An 11902-nucleotide genomic window follows, 5' to 3' on the forward strand; every position below is an offset into this window, starting at 1 on the left:
CCTCAGTCCTGATTTGGCTCCTTAGCTGCCAATACAACAGAAATAATTCAGCATCATAATACAATTATTTCTGCCAGCAAGAGTCGAGCAAAGGCATATTGGCAGACAGCCCTCAGTTTGTGGGAGCCCTCACTTACAACAGGAAGGAGTGATGAAAAGGACCAGAAATTAAGCAACAGGGAACCTCAAAGTCTTTCATTAAGGTTTTGTTTTAATAGGAAATGCATTTGTGCCAATCCTCCTTCCTAGTAAAGTTAGAATTTTTTTTTTAAATTCCCTCTTCTTTAACTCCTGATTTCTTGAAGCGCAAAGGCACAGTTCTCAAGTTAGGAGTTCACCCCTCCTACTTATCAAATGACAGAAGACTAAAGCCATCAGATCCACACAACCCTTTAGAACCCTAGCTCTTCTGGCCTCATTTTTTAATCACAGCTAAAGTCGATGGATACTGAAAAGGTATCAAAACAAGAGAAAACTCTGCGTCACCATGCATCACTATAGTCAGTTTCTTGTCAACAGAGTCCTGAATCTAGAGTAACATAGGGCTCTATGAATCAGGACCAGAAGTCATAAGCAGAGCTAATCTGGACTGACATACGGCACTGAGAGCTAACGCTGAGAGGCACAGTCTGAGCTTGGTTTGTATGTCCAGTGCGGGAAACGTCTGAGACATTATGGGTCATTACTGAGGCCCATTGGCACAGCTGTTTGGATACCCAGAATTTGGAATAGTCATTGTGGTGTACCGGCAACTGAGTAAGGGAAAGCTAGCACCACACCTCTTCTGTTGTAGTCAGATCTGTCAACTCCTCCATTGCATAAGAACTGCATCCACATGCAATTGTTAAGAAAGAAACTTCAGGTTCTTCTTTAAACCTCATCCCAATTGAGAATAAATGAGAAAGAACATAGAGCAAGCTGATGCCTGCAACTAAGAAAACAAATGTAATAAGAATCTGTACAGAAAAGGCCTGATTCTGTACTCACATAAGGAAAATCAGGAGCAGATCATTTTGTGTTCATGGAGTTACATGAGTATAAAAAACGGAAGTCCAAGAGGAGAATGAGGTTCTAAATTTAAAATCAAAATTGTAGGTGTTAAAACAACAGTTGCTATTAATAACTCCTCTCAGTGAAATTCAGTGACAGCAGCGTGTAACAAATCATTATGTAAAAAGTAGGACATTGCATCTAGGCACAGGAATTTCTCCGAAGAAACTTCTAAATAGGCTTCTTTGGCATTTTTAAGGCAACACCAATTTCTTTAGTTTAAGTCAGTTCAAACACAAAAAAGTCTCTCTGACCCTGTGCAAACAAGCAGGAAAGAGAGAGGGAAAATATCTTCTCATTAAAAATAATAAGTCAGTTTTGAAAGCAGCAGTTAGACAAGTTATCAACAGCAGTCGGCATTGATCAGTTAGAGATAACAGGTTTGTTATTAGATTGGAATGCTCGTTGCCATGTACTTCAGATGACCTCATTCTGCAGGTTTTGGTGTCTGCTTTAATCATCTCTCAATTTCCAAAAGAGTTATTTTAAAAGCTGTTCAAACAAAGGCTTTTAAAATTTTATTCATTACATAGATAATTGGGTAAAGAAACCATTCTTATGTTATGTGTAGGCACATCCACAACTCAGATATAACTAGAATATATTATTATTTGCTTCAGTCAACTGAAACCAGGTAACAACCATTTTTAACACCAGTTTTCTGAGTTCCTTGTATTACAGCAGGGGTGCTCAGTCTCCAGTCTCCAGGCCAAATGCAGACTGCAGAGCCATTGCGTCTGGCCTGCAGGGCTCCCCTACAGACTAATGTCTCTAAATTTGGTAGCAGGGAAGTGGTGGTCATTAGTACACCACCCTCCACTCTGCTAAATTTCCAGACTCCAACCACCATGCAGCTGGTTGGAGGTGGGCCATGCCCCCCTCCCCCTTTCACCTCCCCTCCACACCTATGGACCAGGCTGGGGCCAAACCATTCCCTCTCCCCTGCCATAGCACATGGCCAGGGATGAGCCATGCCGCTTCCTCACCCCCGCTAGGCCTAGCTGGGGCTGGGCCACACCCTCTACCCCTCTCAAAGCCAGGCTGGGGTACCTTCCCCCCCACAGGGCCACATTAGGTGTATTTCCCCTGTGGGGCTGCATTCATAGATCATAAGGCTGGAAGAGACCTCAGAAGATCATTGGGTCCAGCCCCCTGCACCAAGCAGAAAAGACAACTGGGGTCAGCTGACCCCAGCAAGATGACCATCAAGTCTCCTCTTGAAAACTTTCATGGTAGGTAATTGTACCACCTCTGGAGGGAGCTTTTTCCACAGTCTGGACACCCTAGCTGTGAAGTGGTTTTTCCTAATGTTGAGCCTGAAAGGATCTTCCAGGAGTTTGTGATCATTACTCCTAGTTTTCCCCAAGGGTGCCCCGATGAATACTTGTTCACTGAACCCTTGATGTACACCTCTGATATAGTAGTAAGCTGCTACCAAGTCCCCTCTCAGCCTTCTCTTTTTCAGGCTGAAGATCCCTCAACCTTTCCTCATATGGCTTGCTGCTCCAGTCTCTGATCATATGGGTGGCCCTTCTCTGGACTCTCTCAAGCTTTACCACATCCTTGTTAAAGTGAGGTGCCCAGAACTGAATGCAGTACTCCAGCTGCACTTTCACCAATGCTGAGAAGAGCAAGAGAATCACTTCTTTGGTTTTCCTGGAGATGCATCGATTGATGCATGCCAGGGTATTGTTGGCCCTGTTGGCTACAGTGTCACACTGCCGGCTCATGTTCATACTGTTCACAGTTATTACGCCAGGTCCCTTTCATTTGTAGTGCAGGTCAGGTTGGCATTACCAAGCCTGTAGATGTACAGGGGATTGTTCATACCCAGGTAGAGCACTTCACATTTCTCAATGTTGAATTTCATCTGGTGTGGTCTGCCCAACTTGCAAGCCTGTCAATGTCCGCATGTATCTACAGTCTATCTTCAAGCATGAGCACACTCCCCCAAAAATTGGTGTTGTCCATGAACTTGGCCAGTGAGTTCTTCACCCCTACATCTAAAGCATTGATGAAGATGTCAAATAGCACTGGACCAAGTGCCAATCCTGGCAGGACACCATTGGTCACTTCCTGCCAAGATGACACAGATCTGTTCATTAGAACTCCCTGGGTCCTGCCCTACAGCCAGTTTCCTACCCACCTGACTGCCTCACAGTTAAGCCCACAGTCTTCCAATTTTCTTGTGAGAACATTGTGGGATACCAGATTGAAAGCTTTTTGGAAGAAGTTGAGTATATAATGTTACCCTCCTCTCTCTTATCCAGGTGGTGAATCACCTGATCATAAAAGGAAATGAGGTTGGTAAAACAAGACCTGCCCATGACAAAGCCATGCTGGCTGTCATTCAGAATCCTACCTTCTGCAAACCTATCGCATATAGAGTCCTTGATAAATTTTTCCAGGATTTTCCCTGGGATAGAAGTTAGGCTAATTGGCCTATAGTTATCCAGGTCATGCCTCCTCCCTTTCTTGAAGATGGGCATAACATTGGCCCTCTTCCCCTCCTCAGGGACCTCCCTGGAGTGCCATAAGTTTTGGAATAGCTTCTCCAGGGGTTCCACAATTACTTCAGCCAGCTCTTTCAGCACTCTCAGGTGAAGTTCATCTGGACCTGCTGACTTATATACGTCCAATTTCTTTATTTGATTATACACCAGTTCTATGGCAATAAAAGGAAGGCAGTCATTTGAACCCTGCTTATTCTGTACCCTAGCTGGCATGATTTTCCCCTTGGCCCGGTGGAAGACTGAAGCAAAGTAGTTATTCAGGAGTTTAATTATCTCCTGAGTGCTGGTGACTAGCTGTCCTGAGTTGTTAAGTAGTGGCCCCACACTCCCATTTGTTTTCCTCCTGGTCCCTACATACCTAAAGAAGGAATTCTTGTTGTCCTTGATTCCAGTTGCTAATTCTAGTTCCGTCACTGCTTTAGCTTTTGAAATCTGATCCCTACAAGTGCAGGTCATAGTTACTAGGGCTGTGTGAAATTTTGCCAGCAGTTTTGTTTCAATGCTGTTTCAAGTCATTTTGAGCTGAAAACAGCAAAATCAAAATGAAACAGTGAGCTTTGAAACAGTCTTGAAACAAAGTGAGGCAAGTTGAAACATTTTGAAATTTTTGAAATGTTTCGAGTTTCAAAGCTCAGGCTGGACTTGCCTGCAGGGAAACAGAAACTAAAGCAAGAAGAGGGAGGGGGAAGAGAGGGTAAGAAGCGCTCTCATTATTGACTGTGTAGCTGGCCACTGACTATCATCCTTCCCTGAGGACCCTTCCAATCCCAGTGCTCTGGGGGAGGGATGCAAAGACTGAAGTATTGTTTGAACTGCCCTCCTTTCTGCCTTGGTGTCAGTTAAGTGAGAGTGCACCTTAACACACAAACCCACCCACACACACAGACACACACAATGTCACTAACCCATGTCATGAGTTTTGCCTGTCAGCAGCTAGAGGTGCAGGGCTCTAGAACCCAGACTCCCCCTGCACCTATTTCCTTAACAGCTGGCAGGCTTCGTGGCCACAGCAGGGCCTAGCAGGCCTGCAGTTTTCACCTCTCTGTGTCCTAAGACAGACACAGTCCCACAAGCTCCCATATCAGGAGTTTTGCCTGTCAGCAGAAAGAGGTGCAAGGCCCCAGAACCCCTGCACCTATCTCCTTGAAAGCTGGCAGGCTTTGTGGTCTCAGAAGGAGATAGCTTGCCTGTAGTGACCTGAGCTTGTTGAAGTTTGCATTTTTTAAGTCCAAAACTTCAAGCCTACTATCGGATTTGTTTGCCTTGTGGCAGACGTGAACATGACAATTTCATGGTCGCTATCACCCAGGCTTCCCTCTGTGTTTAAGTCAGTCACCAGGTTGTCCCCTTTGACCAGGACCGAGTCTAGAAGAGCATTACCTCTGGATGTCCCATGCACCTCCTGAGTCAGAAAAAGCTCTTTGATAAAAGGTCAGGAAGGAACGGGACTGATTTCACTTAGCCAAGTGTTCCTCCCAAGAGATGTCTGGATAATTGAAGTTGTTCATGATGACCATGTCCCATGCCCAGGCAGCCTCTGTTAGTTCTTGGGTGAACTCCAGATCAAGTTCTTCCCCCTTGTTTGGTGGTCTGCAATATACAACTACAATTAGATCTCTCTTGCCATGCCTCCTCCACAGTTGACCCAGAGGGTTTCAAGCCATTCATCTGTGGAGCCAATATCAGCCTCCAAAGAGGTGTACTGTGCCTTTACATATAAAGATAGAGCTACACCTCCACCTTTTTTCCATACTTAGTCCCTTCTATGCAGGGCTACGCTCCAGTCATGTGAGGAGTGCTGCCAGGTCTCTGTAATCCCTGCTAGATCATAATGGCTGCTGGAGAACAGGAGGGCTTGTCTATCTGCTTGCTCTCCATGCTCCTGACATTAGTGAACAGGCACCTGAGTCCTCCTACTGAGGCCTTCAACTTCCTGTCATGCTACAGGAATGCTATTCCCTAAGCTCCTGTGATAGTGGCCCTTCTGGTGTCCCTATCTATGGAGCCTCTTTGCATGTTGGCCCCTGCAGTTGTTCATGTCATGTCCCCAGAGCATTGGAGCTGTTCTGTGCTCTATCCCTCTTCATGCAGCTGGATGGCATCTGCCTGGCCTGCCACTGTTGCCAGATCAGGACCATGCAGACAGACTAGGCACTGTCCATCCAGCCCTCCAGGGATAAAGGTTGAGCACCACTGTATTATAGCATTCTGTCAGACATCACTGCCTGTTCCTTCAAATTTAGGGGCCCATGGGGCCTACTATTTTTATTCGCAAGTTGAAACCAGTACCATTTCACTCTAAGTCTTTCATAGATATTGAGGCTGGAAGGGACCTCAAAGATCATCAAATCCAGCCCCCTCCCCAGCTAGCGTCAAAGGATCCCAACAAGATAAGCATCCAAGCATTTCTTGAATGAGTCCAAAATAGGTGCCTCCACCACTTCTGGAGGGAGTCTATTCCAGGTCTTGGGGGCTCAGACAGTAAATATTTTTTTGCTTATGTCAAGCCTAAAACAGCCTTGGAGAAGTTTATGAGTATTGGTCCTTGTTTTAAACTTGAGGCGTTCTGGTGAACAGATGGTCTCCCAGGTCCTGATGTACTCCCCTTACATACTTATAAACAGCCACCAGGTCCCCCCTGAGCCTGCGCTTCTCCAGACTGAAGAGTCCCATGGCTCTCAGCCTTTCTTTGTAAGGCCAATTCTCTTGCCCTCTGATCATGCACATGGCTCTCCTCTGGACTCTATCAAGCTTCTCGACCTCCTTCTTGAATTGTGGAGCCCAAAATTGGATGCAGTATTCCAGCTGTGGCCTCACTAAGGCTGAGTACAGCAGGAGGATGACATCCTGAGATTTACTTGAGAGGCATCTATGGATCCAAGCCAGGGTTTTGTTTGCTTTACCAGCTGTGACATCACATTGGTGATTCATGTTCATCTTGTGGTCAGTCATGACCCCCAAGTCTGTTTTAGCAGTGGTGCTAGCAATCATAGCACCGCTGAGCCTGTAAGTATTCTGGGGAGGTATCCCCCTCAAGGTGGAGTACCTTACATTTATTGGTATTGAACGTCGTCAGGTTTGTGTCCGCTCACTTGCTAAGTTTATCCAAGTCATCCTGGATCACTAACCTGTCCTCAGGTGTGGATGCTATGCCCCAAAGTTTAATGTCATCGGTAAAATTAGCCAATGCACTTCTGACACCAGTGTCCATATTATGTATAAAGATGTTAAAGAGAACCAGTCCAAGGACAGAGCCTTGGGGGGTGCCACTGGTCATGGAGTGCCATAATGATTTGTTACCATCAAGCATTACTCTCTGGGTCTCACTTTGGAGCCAATTTCCCAGCCACCAGACTGTGGTGTAGCAGAGGCTGCAGTTAGCCAATTTCTCCATGAGGAGGTCATGGGACACCAGATCAAGGGCTTTTTTAAAGTCCAGATATAGGATGTCAATTTATACTCCCTTGTCCAGGTGATATGGCACCTGGTCATAGAAGGAGATGAGATTTGTCAGGCAAGACTTATCCATGACAAACCCGTGCTGGCTATCCCTCAGGACGTTGTCCTCAGCCAGCTTATCCAGAAGGGTCTCCTTGATAATTTTCTGTAGTATCTTACCAGGGATTGAGGTCAAACTGATTAGCCTGTAATTCCCGGGATCTACTTTCCACCCTTTCTTGAAGAGAATAAAGGTGAGCAAAGAAGGTGAGTAACTTACTTTCCCTCCCAACAACATTCTCTTCCTTATCCATTATACCAAGATGTTTCCTATAAACATTCCACTTCATTCCCCAGACTCACCCCTACCTGGTATTTGTATCCACCCACTCTTCCAGAGATTTTTACCATAAATTAAAAGCACAAAAAATTCTACTTTGACTAGTACAATCCTGGCCTGATATAAGAAAACACTTAAAAACAAATGAGGTTCTCTCCTTGTTTAAGGTGTTTGTTTTAAAAGAAACATGCCACCCAGTACAGTGCCAGGAACTGCCATGCAGAGATGCATGGACTTTACTCCCTGTACATTACCCCCCAAAACAGAAATTGCAGTCATTCAGACCACTAGAAAAGATTAGAATGCTGCCCTTAGTGCAGTCCTGTGTGTATACCAATAACCTCAGCACATGCATGGTATAGCAGTAATGCAGTTAGGGAGGTAATATGGATGGAGCAGGTGCAACATCCCAACTTGGTAGTCTGGACCCTACAGTTAAGCAAGTGAAGCTCTCATAATGTTGGTAGTTTTACCCTGTTTCCACAGACTTAGAAACTCTTCCCTGTTATGAATATACATATCACTCTGGGGGATTATGCTGTGATGTACAAGACATCCTGTTTCATTAAAATCCTGCAGTGAAGGCTCAGTACAAGACCACCTCTGCTTAGTAACTTCCTTGCTAATAAAACACCCCATCTTCCAACACAACATGAGATGCAACTATTAAACAGCTCAACTCTTCTGAACAACATGACTAATATATCTACTGTCACTAACTAGATTAGCTACCAGTCCTTAGTGTTCCTGAACTACATAGATTTATTGTAGGTAATAAATGTGTAGAAACTGAAGTCTAGAGGCAGTAATATTTCATTAAGTAAAAAAAAAAAATTGTAAAACCATATGTAAGAAGGGAAAAAGTTAAATAAATGAAATTACAATTGGTTGTTATAAAAATACATTTGCATAGTGTATACATAGACTGGTTCCCCTTGAGGCAATTGCAACATTTTCATTGGTTCTGATTGGGAACAGCTCTAAAATATTGTTTCCAGAACTGAAGTGCTCAGTGATTACAGACTCACTTCTTAAGATAGAAACCTATTGTCATCGTATTTTATTTTATTTTCAAATGACCATAAAAAACACATTGACAAAGTTTTATCTATCTATTTTTGAAACCAAGACAAATTTAAAGGAAGTTATCATAACAGTATTATTGCCTTTTGAGCTGTCAGGATTGTGGCACTTGGGTGATAACCTTTTTTATTTTAAAACTGTGCACAAAAGTCAGGCAGATTTATTGTCTTTAGATGTTCATATACTATCAAAATAGGGCAATAATAATGAATAAGATTTTATTGTTGAGACTTCTCTGATTTTTAAGGAAGTGATAGTGCCTTGTACAGCTCTAGTAAGGCTCCAGTTAAAAGATTATGGGCAGTCCTGGGCAACTCAAAAATAAAGTCTTGGCATATTGGCTTTTACACACACAATATTAATTCATATATTCTTCGTTCCCAAAATATTTTGATGAATTGGAAGACCAACAAAAGAACAAAAAGTGCTTTGAGGTTTGTATAAATTTTGCCCAATTTTTAGAGTTAATTTTTGATAAAAGGGAAAGCATTTGGGTTGAAGAAGGCGCAAGTAAAAATGCACTAAGGTATGGGCAAGCAAAACATAAAATAAACGGCAAAACAAAAAACAAAAATCCTAGTAGTGACATGCATTTCCATAAATTAATAATTTCACATAAAATTGTAGGATCTCTATTGTCCAAGATACTTAAAACTAGTCAAGGTTAGAAGACCAGACAGAGAACAGGAATGGACTATCTGACCTAACAGATTCATAGGACTGTAAGGGACCTTGGAAGATCATTGAGTCCAGCCCCCTCCACCAAGCAGAAAAGGTAACTGGGCATCAGGTGACCCCAGCAAGGTGACTGTCTAATCTCCTCTTGAAGATTTCCAGGGTAGGTGATTGCACCACCTCTGGAGGGAGATTATTCCACACTCTGGACACCCTGACTGTGAAGAAGTTTTTCCTAATGTTGAGCCTGAATCGATCTTCCTGGAGTTTGTGGCCATTACTCCTGGTTTTCCCATCTGGTGCCCTGGTGAACAGCTGCTTACCAAGCCCTTAATGTACTCCACTAATGTAGTGGTAAGCTGCTACCAGGTCCCCTCTCAGCCTTGTTTTCCTCAGGCTGAAGAGTCCCATATCCCTTAGCCTTTCCTTATATGGCTTGCCTTTTAAGACTGATCATACAAGTGGCTCGTCTTTGGACTCTCTCAAGCTTGTCCACATCTGTGTTAAGACCGAGGTGAAGTAGTTATTCAGGAGTTCAGCTCTCTCCTGGGTGCCAGTAACCAGCTTTCCCAAGTTGCTGAACAATGGCCCCACACTCGCATTTGTTTTCCTTCTGTTCCCCATGTACCTAAAGAAGGACTTCTTGTTGCCCTTGATTCCTATTGCTAATCTAAGTTTGGTCACCACTTTAGCCCTTCTTATCTGTTCCTTGCAAATGCAGACCATTGTGGAGTAGTCCTCCTTGGGGCTTATGCCAAGCTTCCATTGTTTGCATGCCTCTTTCTTCTTTCTTAAGAGGACCATGAGTTCCCTGTTTAGCCAAGAGGGCTTCCCAGCCCTTCTGTTATCCTTTCTCTGCATGGGAATGGACTTCCTTTGCGCTTCAAGCATTGTGTACTTAAGGAACAACCACTCTTCATGTACATCTTTCACCTTCAGTCCCTGGTCCCACAGCACTTGCCCTACTAGTGACCTAAGCTTGTTGAAATTTGCATTTTTGAAGTCCAGACTTCAATCCTACTATCCAATTTGTCTGCCTTACATTGGACAGTGAATATGATGGCTTCATGGTCACTGTCACCCAGACTTCCCTCTATTTTTAAGATGGTCACCAAGTTGTCTCCTTTGACCAGGACCAAGTCTAGCAGAGCATCACCTCTGTTTAGCCTATACATCTCCTGAGTCAGAAGGAGTGTAGATCCTCAACACAGGTTAGGAAGGATCATGACTGTTCCAACTTGGCCAGGTGTTCCTCCCAGGAGATGTCTAGATAATTAAAAATCGCCCATGATGACCAGGTCACACGCACGTGCAGCCTCAGTCAGTTCTCTGGTGAACTCCAGAGTGAGTTCCTCCCCCTGGTTTGGTGGTCTGTAGTATATACAAACAGTTAGGTCTTTTTCGCTGTGCCCCACACCCCGCAGCTTAACTCAGAGGGTTTCAAGCTGTCCATTTTTGGAGCTGAGGTTGGCTGCAGGGGGGTGTACTCTTTCACACAGAGCAATGCCTGAACCTTTTTCCCCCACCACCCAGTCCCTTCTATGCATGGTGTAGCCCTCTATAGCTGCACTTCAGTTGTGAGGAGTCCCACCAGGTCTCTGTAATCCCTACTAGATCATAATGCATACTGGAGAGTAGGAGGGCTAGCTCCTCCTTCTTGTTCCCCATGCTCCTGGCATCAATACATAGGCACCCAAGTCCTCTTACCAAGGCCCTTGTCTTCCCATCCTGCTGATGGAGAGCTATTCCCTCAGCTCCCTCAAGAGTGGTTCTCCCAGTGTCCCCATCTACTGGACTTACACAAATTCAAACATGCCCAGGGACCAACATACAAAGTATCTCCATCCCCCAGCAATCCTAGTTTAAAGCCCTGTCCAAAAGATTGGCCACCCTGGCCGCAAACAGGGACTTAAGGCACCCACCTCATGAGGAAAGGTAAGCGATGAAGTCATTTTCAAAATAGAATTTAGGTTCTTAATGTATTTAGATAATTTTGAAAATAAAAAAAAAGTCCTTAGATAACAAACTGCTCCTGTCATTGCAGTGGCTGGACATCAACAGTGCCCTCCACCTTCTTTACCTGAGACAAGTTAAAGGGTCTTTTTGATGTTTCAGGCATTATGCCTATTAGCTGTGTGAGGGCTGTTCCTAAAATTTAAGAATAGGTTAGACAAACACATATTCAGGGCGATTTAGGAAGGAATGATCCTGCCTTGAGCAGAGAGTTAGACTAGTTGGGCATTTATACACATACATTTGTCTGCTCCAACACAGAGATCTAGTATGTCAGACTCAATTAATTGAGCCTGCTATACATAAAAGTTGATGTGTCCAGTGGTGCATCTCATGCATTTGTAACAGCAAAATGCATGTCAGTGCTGAGAAAGTGGCGGTGGTGCAGTTTTGAACTAGAACACCCTTGATGTGTTTTAATTCAAAAGCATACTGCTACTATTTTCTCAGTGCTGATGTACATTTAGCCATTTATACAAATGCATGTATTGCAGCAACAGGCACTTTTAAGTGTGCCTGGCACTGCTGTGCAATCATGTGTACAAATGCCCGATGATATCCTGATGTTCCTTCCAGCCCCACTTTTCTGATTCTGTGATTTTATAAACACCTGATAAGCATACAGGCATACCTCGGAGATATTGCAGGTTCGGTTCCAGACCACCGCAATAAAGCAAATATCGCAATAAAGCGAGTCACACGAATTTTTTGGTTTCCCAGTGCAAATAAAAGTTATGTTTACACTATACTGTAGTCTATTAAGTGTGCAATAGCATTATGTCTAAAAAAA

The sequence above is a fragment of the Crocodylus porosus genome, unplaced genomic scaffold, assembly GCF_001723895.1.
Source record: "Crocodylus porosus isolate Cpor-Errol unplaced genomic scaffold, CroPor_comp1, whole genome shotgun sequence".
NCBI classification, from domain to species: Eukaryota; Metazoa; Chordata; order Crocodylia; family Crocodylidae; genus Crocodylus; species Crocodylus porosus.